Raw genomic sequence first — 12,616 nt, 5'->3', positions numbered from 1 at the left:
TAAAATTAAAGTTTTGGTGTGTACTAATTTAGAGATGGGAGGGGGACAGATTGGACAAATAATTAAAATAGCAAATAAACCTTCATTGTAATTTTATTTTCAGTTCCTTGTTGCATTATGAAAAAAAAATCCCCTTAAAACTAAAAGGTTCTATGTTTGGTTTCAGTCCTTTAACAATTCGAACTCCTAAGCGACTACAGCTGCCATTTTTAGTCATTGTTTTTAACTGTGTATTTTCCACTTTAAAAGCGTTGAGATAAGAGCCCAATAGTGGGGGGAGGGGGGGGGAGTCTAAACCTGTAAACATGACAGTCTATTTGTGGAACACTTCAAAGTTTGAAAACTTAAGTTAAATGGAGTATAAATTATTTTAACTATAGATTCTGAGTATTTGTCATTAACAGTGTCTGTGGTTTAAACTGTATTGTTCCTGATAAAACACAATATAGAATTCTTACTTTATATCTGAAATTGGACAAACTAAAGAAACTAGATCTTTGCTCTTTATTCTACTTTCTTTTTAGAAGTCTTTAAAATTAAATGAAAAAATGTAACATAGATTAATCATAAAACAGAAAAGAATTGTTAGTAATTAAAATGTAAGATATGGCAAAAGTGGAAGATTACTTTTACTGACAGAAGTATAATTTCTGACCCACTTTTGAACTTACTAACTTTAAAATAAAATACCATTCTGTTTTACAATGTTAATTGTATGCCCCAAGATGACATACACACCTCTAACAGTTAAGTAGTGAGAAAGAAAACTATTCAAAGGGATATTTCGATTTTAAAAAAAGGAAAGGTGCTATTAAGATTACTCTTCTAGTACCTAGTGACTTTAAATACAGATCTACAATGTACTTGACACAGTAAGCTATACATTTGATTGAGAATGAAACATATTATCTGAATTAACTTGCAAAAATGTTTCCATGAAAGATTTGTGTGGAAAACTTTGGCCCCTTTTGTATAAAGCTAATCACATGTAATTTCAAAATCATTTTTGCATCTAATTTCTCTTTTTATGAAAATGAGATTCAAAAAAGACAACATTCTAAAGCCAGTTTAAAAATCCTGCTGTTTCTCTTTAAAAATCTGCTTTGGGAATTCAGAAAAACCCATTATCATGGGAATATATTCTACACATGCCTAGAAGAAATTTTACTAATTTTAACAGACATGTTCTTTTTTCAGTTTCTAGATGAATTTTTAAAGTTAAAGCTTTGTATGTGCTAATTAGATGTTAATTTGGTATAATATCCACATTTTGTAAACTGCTTCTAGATAAATCAAGTGTATCTATATATTTCTCTCCCAAGCCCAAAACATTAAATATCAGTGTCTACCACACACTACAAATAACAGAATGTACCTGTCTTCTAGAACATGAAATCTAGTGGGAGATAAAGACATCTGAAGAAAGTTTAATTCATTAAACAAGCATATACTGCAGCCTGCCCCGTTTTAAGGACTGTAATTGCACTCAGTGCTGTAAGTGCTTTGGGAACAAAGAAGAGGGATTTAGGGTGACATAGGGGAAAAGGTGAGAATATCTAAAATATCACTTTAATAAAAGGTGTCTTGTTTTTAAGAAAAATTAGCTGGCTTTTACCTAGATATGAAATCGCCTTTCCTCCCCCCCCACCCCAGAAATTAAAAACACAATGGCAGTACTTAATATGCATTCATTTGGCAACTGCATGTAATTTTTCAAGTTATAAGAATACAACAATCATTTTGCCACGTAAAATCTAAAATTAATAACTCCATATATACATACTTGAATGAAAAATAAAGGTATTACATACCCCATAACCAAGTTAGTTTTCTCAAAATATTACCTGTAATGATGAAACATATGACATCTTAAATGTTGCTCTGCTCCTCTTTTGAGAAAAAACCTCAGGAGTTTACGTTTGGGTTTCAGGAGACCAACCATTTGTGCCATCAAGTTGGTCAGCAAAGCAGAAGAGCCTCGGACACTTCCATCCAAGATGGGAAGATTAACATTTCTATGCAGGTGTTGTGCTTCTGTCTTGTTTCCTATCATTTGCTTTTCAAGCCTTTTAAAGGCAACTCCTTATATTTTAAACTTTAAAGTTTTCACGTTTCTTTATATTAAGGCCAACAAAATGTTTAAATATTTGACAGATTTTGCTGGCCCCAAAGTTCTAAAGATATGCCTGTAATGGCTTCCTTTTCCAGTAATTCAATGGATGCTGAGATTGAACTCAGCTTTTCCACTACCAAAGTAAACCATCATTAGGGGGAAATTCTACACACGAATGAGTTCACCTCCAAAATGACCATATAGCAAAAAGTGATGAAATTGATGACGCTAACATTTGAAATACAGCGTAACACTTTCAAAGGCAATGAGACACCGCACAAAAGACAAATTATTGCTGCTATATGTGTGTGTGTGTGTGTTACGTGAACATCTTCTTTTTAAAGACTTACGTGGGTTTTCCTTTAAGACTGTACCCAAGCCCGGCACCACCAGATACCCTCTAGGCGCCTTGCCTTAGATGTCTGTCGGCCACTCCTTCTTAGCACTCCTCAGACCCCCCACCCCTTTAAAATCTTGTTGTTGGACTCATCTCAAGCAAGGTCGGTACTATTCCTTTTCCATCTTTTTATTAGTACAGGACGCCAGAGACAAACGATAGAAGATGCCACAAAGGAAAAAAAAACACACACACACACACACACAAAAGCCCTGGAGCCTCACCAAGCCCGCGTCTGGGCCAAGACCCTTGAGACGCGGTCACGCATCACTCAGGTGCGGTCCTGTCAGGCCCGCCGCACTGGGAAGGTTCTGGACCGACGCCGCAAGGCTGGGCGCTGGCGGGTGTCCGCGCGCAATGGGCGCGGGATGCCCGGCTCGACGGCGCTGGCCCTGGCAGGCGACTGCGTTCAATGTGGACAGTGGGTGTCGGGGCCCCAGGGGAAGGAATGACGACGATGCTCCACAGATGTCCTCGGCTTTTCCTTTAGGCCAAAGTTTCTCAAACTCCCAACGGGCATCTCCGCGGACTCCGCGCGATTCTAAACGGGGGAGAGGGCGCATGAATCGGTTGGGGTCAGGCCGTCGTCTGAATCAGAAACCCGCGAGGCCCCTGCCGTGGGTTGCTGGGATGGGCCGAAAAGGGGGTGTGGGGGCGGCAGGGCCGGGAGAACCGTTGCGTGGAAAGGGCGGGGGCGCGCGGCCCGAGGGCTCGAGGGCGGAAGCGCCGCGCAGGCTCCGCACCGGCGGCGCCCCTCCCGCGGGGCCTGGGGGGGAGAGCTAGCGGGCAGGTCCCCGTTCCGACTGACTCGTGGCTCCGCGGGCCGCCGGCCTGGGGAGGGATCAGGAGGGAGAAGGGCCGTAGATGCCGCCGCCGGCGTCTGCTGGGGGCGGGTTGAAAGATGAAGAAGGCCCGAGTCCTTTCGCTTTGCTTCCCCCAGCCAGGCCTCCAGCAAGCACCGCAGCGCTGCGCGGGCTCTCGCGGAGAGGTCCCAGCGCGAGCCTCCCCACGGCGCGGCTGACCCGTGGGCCCCGGAGTGGTGCGGCCAACTCGCAGGGGCTAGCCGGGTGTAGGCAGAGGCTGGAACCCCGGGAGCAGAAGCCCCGCAGCGCTGCGCAGCCAGAAAAGCTAGCGGCGGCCGCTCAGGTCGGCCCTGCTTCCCCTGACTTTCTCCTGCCGGGACTTAAAAAAGAGAGCCCGGTTGGCTGGAGAGGGGGGATCCGACTCTCTTTGCCCCGAGTGGAGTGTGGGAATCCTACACCGCCTTAGATCGGCCAGCTTCCTAGACCCCGCAGTGCGGGCCGGATCCCGAAGGCGGGGTGAAGAGCCCAAAGCTTACTTAAAAAAAAAAAAAAAGGCGTCTTACTGCGCATGTGCAAGTCTTTAAAAAAATTTTTTGACGTCATTTTGCTACATCAAATCCCAAGCCAAAATTTCTTGCTCATTGATTACACAGAAAAATAACTGTATGCTCTGATTCCTAGGAAATAGTGCAAAAGTACAAAGAGAAGGTGTTTAAGGTTTCTGATTTCACAAAAATAGCCCAGGCTGTGTATCCACCCGGTCCTTCGGTTCCCCCCACAGATTATCAGAGCGGAGAGGTAGCTCCGCTAAAATGTAGGCTAGACTTGGAAGTCTCAGTGGCACAGCTTCCCATTCTTTAAGTGGAAATACTTGCGCTATGATTTGCATCCTCCTTAGTCCAAGCAAGCTATGCAACTTCTGTCATCTTTTTTAAAAATATACATTTCAGAGGAAACACCTGAATATGGCTAAAGCTGTATTACTTTACCTCCTATTTCAGTGTTACCTCATATTTATTTTTTAAAGCGAAGAATAAAGGTTCTTATATGGACATAAGAAAAAATTAATGACCACCTATATGAAGAAAATGCTAATGCCTTTCCCCTTAGTAAGACAGGAAATGAATTGTAAAGAAACACTTTTTATTCAAGAAGTGATTCCCCCCCCCCCCGTGAAATAATAATAATTGCCTATCATTTTGATTTTAAGTGAAGGGTGAAGGTCTTGGAAGTTTACAAAGTTTGTAATGTTGGTGTATTTATGGTCAAATTCCAAAGAATCAAATTTACTAAGACACTTTTGCCTTAGAGAATGCTTTGCAATACTAAGGACACCAAATGGAGACAAATTAAGATAGAGACTTCTTGTAGCACAACTGGATAAAAAAACACTGATTTTTTAAAATGTGATGCTTATGCATTTGCTTTAGCTGTATGGCAAACATTTAACAGTGATACCAATTAAAATACCAGTTTTCTTTTTGGAAAGGGTATTCTCAGAACCCATTGAAGATTATCAGAATATAATAGAACTGGTTGCACTAAGTCTTTAAGTTTAGAGAGCCTATACAAATTGTGTGTATTAAAGTTCTTGAAAAAGCATTTCCTTAAGCCTATTTTAAAGGTTGCCTGTAGTATTCTGTTGTAAACTTACTTTATTCTAATGAATTTCCTTAGACGTCTTCTCCAAAGTGATCATTTTAATTGGTGACTAACTTGAGGAGCATGATTATTTGGTAAGAGGGAGTGGGGTCCCTTGGATCTGGTAGCCTCTTTCTCACTAGAAAGTGATGGGATAGTTTAAAGAGAACCCAAATGAAAATATTTTAAGATAGCTGTCATGAGGCATATTTAGAAAGAAACAGCTGGAAAACACATTTTCCCAAGCTTACTCTAACTTCTTCAGTTACACTAGAAAACAAACTGTAATAAATCATGTTCAAAGGGAAAGCACTCTCCTGAGTTAATTACTGATAACATTAATTTTCTGATTCAGGAACAGCTAGATGTTTTCTAAACATCACTCAATTTCCCCAGCACCATTTATACTTAAGTATTTTGGATGAGTGTTTATTGAACTTAGGAGTTTTGTTCAGAAGGCTGAAAAGGAGTCAAAAATTGCATGGTAGGATTCTATAGAAATGTAACCAGTTCCAATAAAAAGTCCTCTGTGCAGAAGTACATTTTGGAAATGACGTGGTTGTCAGACCTAATTGCTTGGCTTTTGAGTCCTCAGAAGAAATTCTACAGCCTTAGGGGGTGTAGACTCAAAAGCAGCAGCTTTTCTGGTTTCAGTTTAAATAAAACAATGAAATCCATCATTATTCAAGTCAATAGCGATAATTCACATGAATATGAATGCACTTTGATCTTATCCTTCAATTCTTTGAAAGACACAGTCATAATGAAAAAGGGAGATAATCTCTTTAACTTGGTCCAAAGCAAGTTGTTGGAGCTTTTCTTTCTTGAAAGACCTAGAAAGGAACTTTTCACTAAAGCCTTGCTTTCCTATTTTTCAGGTGGGGGTGGGGGTGTTTGGGCAAGCAACAGGTCATCATGTTGCCTCTAGGAATCAAGTAGTGTTAACTTTCTTCTTTGAAGTAAACTGTCTGATATCATGAACTTGACATTTTCTGAAGCTTAAAGGTGAACCTCTGATAACATACCTAAGAAGCATTTTAGGAGACACATTGATTTGAGTTTACCATCAGGTATGATTAAGACATATTAACTATTTTCAGTACATTTTAAAGATTAAGTTAAACAGGCTATTTCACTGTGCATTGTCTTAGTAGATTTGCAGTATCCAATACTAGCCCCTTAAAGAGTTCCTGGTGAACTGTGAAGACAGTTAATGCCATGCCTGTCCCGTATTAAAGTCACTTTAAAATATCCTCTTATGCCTATTTAACCAATTTCCAGACACCTTTGGTGGGAAAATAGCAAAGTTGCAAGTTCTTGTCATTCTTAGAATTCTGGAAACATCTGTCAGATATTTTTAAATACAATCACCACATTTGAAATATAATTAGGTAAAAAAATATGCATGAGTAAGGATATCTGATTAGTACCACTAGCTTGGAAAATGTTTACCTTTTCATTGGAAAATGTTCACCTTTTCATTGAGTCCATGAAAGATATCCAAGCTTTATAGTAGCTGTTAGTAAGTTTTATTTCTCATAAGGGTTGTTGAACTTCAGGAATCCTCTGGAAATTCAGTAAATATTTGTTGAGTTATGTTAAAAGGACCCTGGAGCATACAAAGATAAATAGGATAGGTGCTTGTCCTCAAGGAGCTTTAAACTTAATTTCAGCACATCTGTGACTTACATTAAATGTCAATCTAGGAAGAACACTCCACTAACTTAATGGCTTTTTAAAACTGGGACATTTGGTAAAAGCGATGAAATTTGGCAATGCACCTATTTCCTGGGTTATCCTACTAGCTTAATCAAGAGATTGTGTTGGATACTCTGAAGATTTTTCTTCAATAAAAACCTCTCTAAAACATTAACAAGAGTTCTTTAAAAAATTAAATCAATGTCTTAGAGCCACAGATAGTAGAAAAGGCAGAAAGATTCCTAAGGGCTAATGTCAGTTATTTTCTTTAAGCATCAGACCACTCAGTCCTCATTACCAAGAGCTGGTGTGGTTCATCAAATGAAATGAAGGAGGAAAAAAGTGCTCCATCCACTTCTGTAAAGGTATCTGGAGGTAATGTTTGAAAGTTATATTATGAATTTCATGCAAAATATTCTGGTAGACAGAGAAGAGAGAAGACGGTACGGTTTGCCTGTGGCTCTAACCCAGAGGAAAGCCACCGCTACCAAGACCAGACACAACCCAAAGCTCTTTGTGTCGGCGTTACTAAAAAGGGAGTGGGCGTCTTGTCTTGACTTCTTTCTTTACCACTATCCTTACTGCTGATGTCGAGAAAGGCTTCTTAATGGACTGGCCACTGACAAAGAATTTCGGCTCAAGTTGGAGACAAGGGCACCTGGGGCTGGGACGAAGCCGAGCGCAAGGATCCTGGGGACTCAGGTGCCGGCTCAGCACCGCGCTGCAATGTGCTCCGAGCCTATTTGTCTATTGTCTGCCGTGGGGGCAGGGCCGAGCCGGGGGAGCTTGCTTTCGAGCGGAGTTGAGGGTCCTGGAGGATGAGGACCCCGGGGAGGGGGCGAGAGATGTCAGCGAGGGCAACCCCCAGGGTTCTGAATGCTAGACACCGAGATGTACGAGGCGGCGGCTGCGGTACCGGCGGCTGCAGCCTTGGCTGCAAATCGCCGTCGTGTGGTTGCTACTGGCAACCGAGCCTCTGCCGAGCGCGCAGCCCCGCAGCCCCTGGAAGGAAGGTGGCGAGGGGAAGCGGCGGCGCCGCGGCCGTGCCGGCTCCGCAGCCCGCCGGGATCGGGCTCTCGCCCGCGACCCGCGATCCCTTCGGGCTGTGACGCTTGTAGGGCTGCCCCAAAGAGCTCTCGGGTCGGAGGTGTCGCTGCCTCGGGAGCGTCAAATCACTAGTGTCCTCCGCGAATGCAACATGGCAGCCCTGGCTCGAAGACTGGGGGCTCTTCCAGTCCGCCGGGGTAGGCGGGGGCCGCGGACTTCCCAGCGCGCCCGCCGCCTCCTTTCCGGGCTCGGAGTCCGCACTGCCGGCGCCCCCCGCCTCCGAGCCGGGCCCAGCCAAGGACAACCGCGCGCGGACTCGCCTCGCGCTCGCCCCTCGGCCCTTTGTTCTCCACTCGATAAGCACCTCGCATTTCGGGGGCTTTTCATGGAGATCCTCGAAGACAGGGTGACCCAGGGTGACGCCTGCCGACGTCCTGAGACTCCGGAGAGGTGTTTATCTCCCCTGTGTCTCCGGAGGGCGCCGGGCCGAGATGTAATCGCGAGTCCGGGAGGCTAACCCTACACTTAGGGAGGAGCAGCCTCTCGTCGGGTGCGTCCCTTCCCGCCAGGCCTGGCCCGCCTCTCTCTTCCTTGCTTCCAAGAGGTGTGAGGCGGAGAGCCCAGGGCTGGGATGCGGTCCGTGCAAAAAAAGACAATGCCCATCACCGCCCGCCAAGGAAATGAGATTCTCCTCGGGGGAGAAAGCTTTGGGCTCGCAATCTCGGGGAAAACGGGGAGGAAAACACTCGTTAGTCCTACGCTAGGCGCCACCCCTCATCATACTAGCCCTTGGGCGTTCGTGGAGGCCAGTGGAGCCCCGAGGAAAGGTCCCCGCCCCGGGTCGAGGCGGAGCGGAGCCGCCGCGCCCTCCACCCGGGGTGGGGGAGGGAAGGGGATCCCTGGAGACTGGCTGGGGGTGGGGGGGCGGGTGGGCAGGGGAAATTTGCATCTTTAAGAACTGCGGTTCCGAAACGACCGTGCCACGTAGACCAGCCAGTTGTGAAGTTCAGCACAACGTGCTACAGAAATACCGAAATCCGCCACCAAATGGCGGCCCCTGCAGTCTGCGCCGATAAAGAGGACTCTCCGGTGTCGCCCATTTTAGGCCGCTTTCACTTCTCTGCAGTTACCCCTACCCCTCTCCCCAAGCCGTCCCTCTCGCTCCCGGTTTTTGGGCGCACGTGGGAGTCCTGGGCCAGAAAAGCGTTTCTGCCCCCGGGGAATCAGGCAGGCGCGGACTCTGCAGGAAACCACTGCGTCCTGGTGGCCGTCAGAGGCGACGTCCCAACCTCCGACCGCCCGATCCTCTGCCCCGCCGGGGTTTCAAGGCCGCCGGACCTCCCAGTTTTGCCCTGGCCGGAGACCTAGGCGTCGCCTTTGGGTCCCAAAGTGTGGTCCTTCGCCCAGATCTTGAGATTCCTGTCGCGCGGCCTCTCACTTCCTCGACACTATCACCTGGTCAAGCTTCCTTCCCAGAGTATTAGAGCCCGTTCCACCTATTAGACAAGTTCAACCTGTTAAGAGGGTTAAGGACTCTCTCCCATCGGCCTTTCCAGTCCACGAAGCTCAGCCTTTAGGAACCCCCAGGATGGCAGTTTTATATTAATAATTTGGCTTACAATTTTCCCCCAACAAAACCCCGAACTCCAAGGACACCTTGTTACTGAAGGAGCAAGAGGATAGGGATTGAAGCAGCCACAGGGAGGAGGGCAAAGCGAGACAATGATCTGGAATGGCCCCCGTAAGGATGCGCTTCTGAGGGCTTTGCACGCGAAGCCGCCGCCTCCCGGGGACATAGGACAGGGGGCCAGTTGCCGCGCCTCGGTGTCCCGCCCGGTGGAAAAGCTTCGGCCGGACGGGGGCCGCCTTGTGAGGTCTCACGCACCCGGCTGTCGCCGCGGCTCGCCAAGGCGTCCGGACTTGGAGAAACGACTTCGTTTCCCCTCCTCCCCAGCCTGCTAGGGCCTGAGAATCTAGCTTTCAAAATTGGCGGGAGCTGAGTCCGCGGAACTGAGAGCGGCGCGAGGCGAGCGGCGCACGCGCAAAATGGCCTCCCGGTGTCCCGCGGCCTGGGCTCGCGAGCCGGGCCGGGCCGAACCCCACGGCGCGATCCCAGGCAGAGGGCTGGGCTGCAGCTCTTTGCAGTCCTCGGAATGCTGCTAGTTAAAAAATAAAGCGGGGAGAAGGGTCGTTTCCTCTTTAACCCGTCCTTTCGGTGAATGCTCCCTAATTGGGAAGGCAGGTCATTTACCGGGAAAGGAAGGTCATTTTCTCCAGGCGGGCGTCCTATGCCCTTTCCACCCGATACCTGAACAGAAGAAGCCTTTTTCTTTCCTTTTCTTTCTTTTTTAAAGCAGTTGCTCTTTCCAGCCTAATTACCCTTGCCCCCGCTCTATGTTCCAAGCCGCGCCGTGCGCTCCTGTCTTCGGCTTTCTTTGAATATTTCCACTCTTGGGGGCACTTAGACCTAAGACTGGAGCCCCTAGATCGACATCGCTGACTCCAGTCACCTCTTTATCCTTCTCTGTAATTTTCTCATTCCGCCCATCCCAATTTTCTACGCGTCTCGGGAGTACCCTGGTCCGCAGCCTTCCGAGGGTCAGTTGGGTTCCAGCTAACTTAGAAGGACAGGGTTGGAGAGCGCCGAATCCGCACCGAATTTGAAATCAGGTTCACTTTGAAGTTTGGAGTTTATGACGACCTAACAGCAAGAAGTAACTTTTTTAAAACATTGAAATGTAGGTGAGTCTGAGGGAACATCATTTGCTATTTTGGGGAAGTCCCTTCTAATAGCCTCTGGAAAGGATATTTTAAGACCAGAGTTAGAAGAATGGAAGTAATTTAACTCGTTCATTGGAAGTTTTATTGAGTGCTTACTATTCCTCTAGAGGGTTAAATGAGACTTCGCGTGAGTTTTCCACATGCTCTGGAACTTCTTGAGAAAACTCCCAACGATCCTGGAATAGCCTTTCCAGTGATAAATGACTTTTGATGTCGTCGACTTGATGAAGACATAAAGTTGGTGGTGAAGTCTTCATGTGAGACCTCTAGAAATTGCACACTCAGAAAAAGAAACTGGTGCAAATAAAGGAAATCCGTTTCAAGAACCAAAAGAAGAAAAAAACGTTAAAAAAAAATTAACTGCGGAAACAGGAAACACTCGACTGTGTAAACATTTTCGGAGACTTTCATAATCAAAACTGGGCGATCTTGAGATTTTTAAGGCGATGGAAAGGCGTCGCGGGGTATTTTCCACGTCTAATCTACTGGGAGGTTCTATTATGTGATACTTTCTCTTCCTTGTAAAGGACCCATCTATCTGAATTCTGTGGTCCAGCTTATCTTGGATGAATCAGGATTTTTTTTTAAAGCAACCTTAGAAATAATCACCTGTTGTACTGTTCATTTTATACTTGAAGAAACATCCTCAAGAAATGACTTCATCTAACCCAAGAGCCTTACCTTGGAGCTGCGTTCTGTGCTCTTTACACCTTACAAGTCTTAAAGGTATATACTTTTTTTTTTCTCTTAGTGGCCCTTTAAAATGTTATTTCATCAAGACCTTTTCTTTTGGATAACACGCGAGTAAAATTGTATGAAGGAAACAATCATTGTATTTCAAAATAACATGGATCCTCCATTCCATGGAACACTAAATCAGAATTTCCAACTGTCATCCCAGGGCAATGGAATACCCAGAAGAAAAAGATGTATTTTTAAAACTTTTGAAGTATAAAGAGAAGTGGACAAAAATAACACTTCCTTCACCTCAGGATTCTAAAGGAGACTAGATTCAATGTGTAGATTGTTTCTAAAATTAAAATCCCATCTCCTCTAAAGGTTAATTAACATAAGCTCTTTTTAAAAAACCAAACATTTTCATTTCTCCTTGGCCAGTGCAAGTAGGATTTCACATGGGTTCTTTTTATGTTCCTATTAATTTTTCATACCAAAACTTCATAGGCCTATACAGTGAGTGTACCAAAAGACCACAAGTGAACTGCAACTCTAATATTGGGAAAAGAATAGGAGGAAAGGATGAAGGAAAAGCCCTAATAGCTTACTCTGCCGGTTGCATTGTACCTCCAGAGGTCCTAACATTTGCACATACGAATATGGAAACGAAGCACTATGGTTGGTAGGTGAAGTCAACTGAAGGGCAACTTTTTTTTTTCAACTCAGAGCAATTAACGGCCGGCAATTTTAAAAGCAAGAAAGTACTTGTAAAGGGGTATGCATGTGTAAAGCAAGATAGATCACTATTTACACAACAGGAGCCAGCCTCATTCTTTTTTTGCATTTAAGCTAAAATCTGTGAAATCAATTTAGGTGTTTTCTGTGGAGTATTTTTAGCTCTAACTTTGTGGTATAGAATCCCAGAATACTTTTAAGAAGCAACAGCCGACTTTTCATGTTTCCTGCATTGACTACTAAGAGCTACAAAGTTAGCAGCTATGGGTTTTTGTAAGGTTGAAATTTTAAGTGGCATTTTAGCAAAAGTTTTTAAAGCCTAATTGTCAAGCCTGATGGCTGGTTATCGAAAATAAAAAACATTGTAATCTTTCTTCTGTTTTATTTAAAGACAAATTTTAGCTGAAATAGCCTTTAAAGCTTAAACAATTTTCACATTGACTGGGGGAAAATTCCTCTTTTCAAACAAAATAAATGGACATGCTTTCAAGCATGAGAAAATAGCGTTAGGTGAGCTATAAATGCAGTATCTGATATTTTACTAAGTAAATTAAAAAATAAATCCATAAAAAGTTGAGAGGTAAAGTCTTTGAGCTCTGTGTTGGTCCTAAGACTTGGTTTTGTGTTAAGTCAAATGACAGTCCACTAGCACTTGAAGTTTTTAGCCTTTGAAAATACTTTTTCATTTTTTATATACATGGTCATATCCAAAGTAAAAACATCACT

This window comes from Cervus elaphus, chromosome 23 (assembly GCF_910594005.1).
Source record: "Cervus elaphus chromosome 23, mCerEla1.1, whole genome shotgun sequence".
Classification (NCBI taxonomy): Eukaryota; Metazoa; Chordata; class Mammalia; order Artiodactyla; family Cervidae; genus Cervus; species Cervus elaphus.
Note: the sequence above shows the minus strand (reverse complement) of the source record.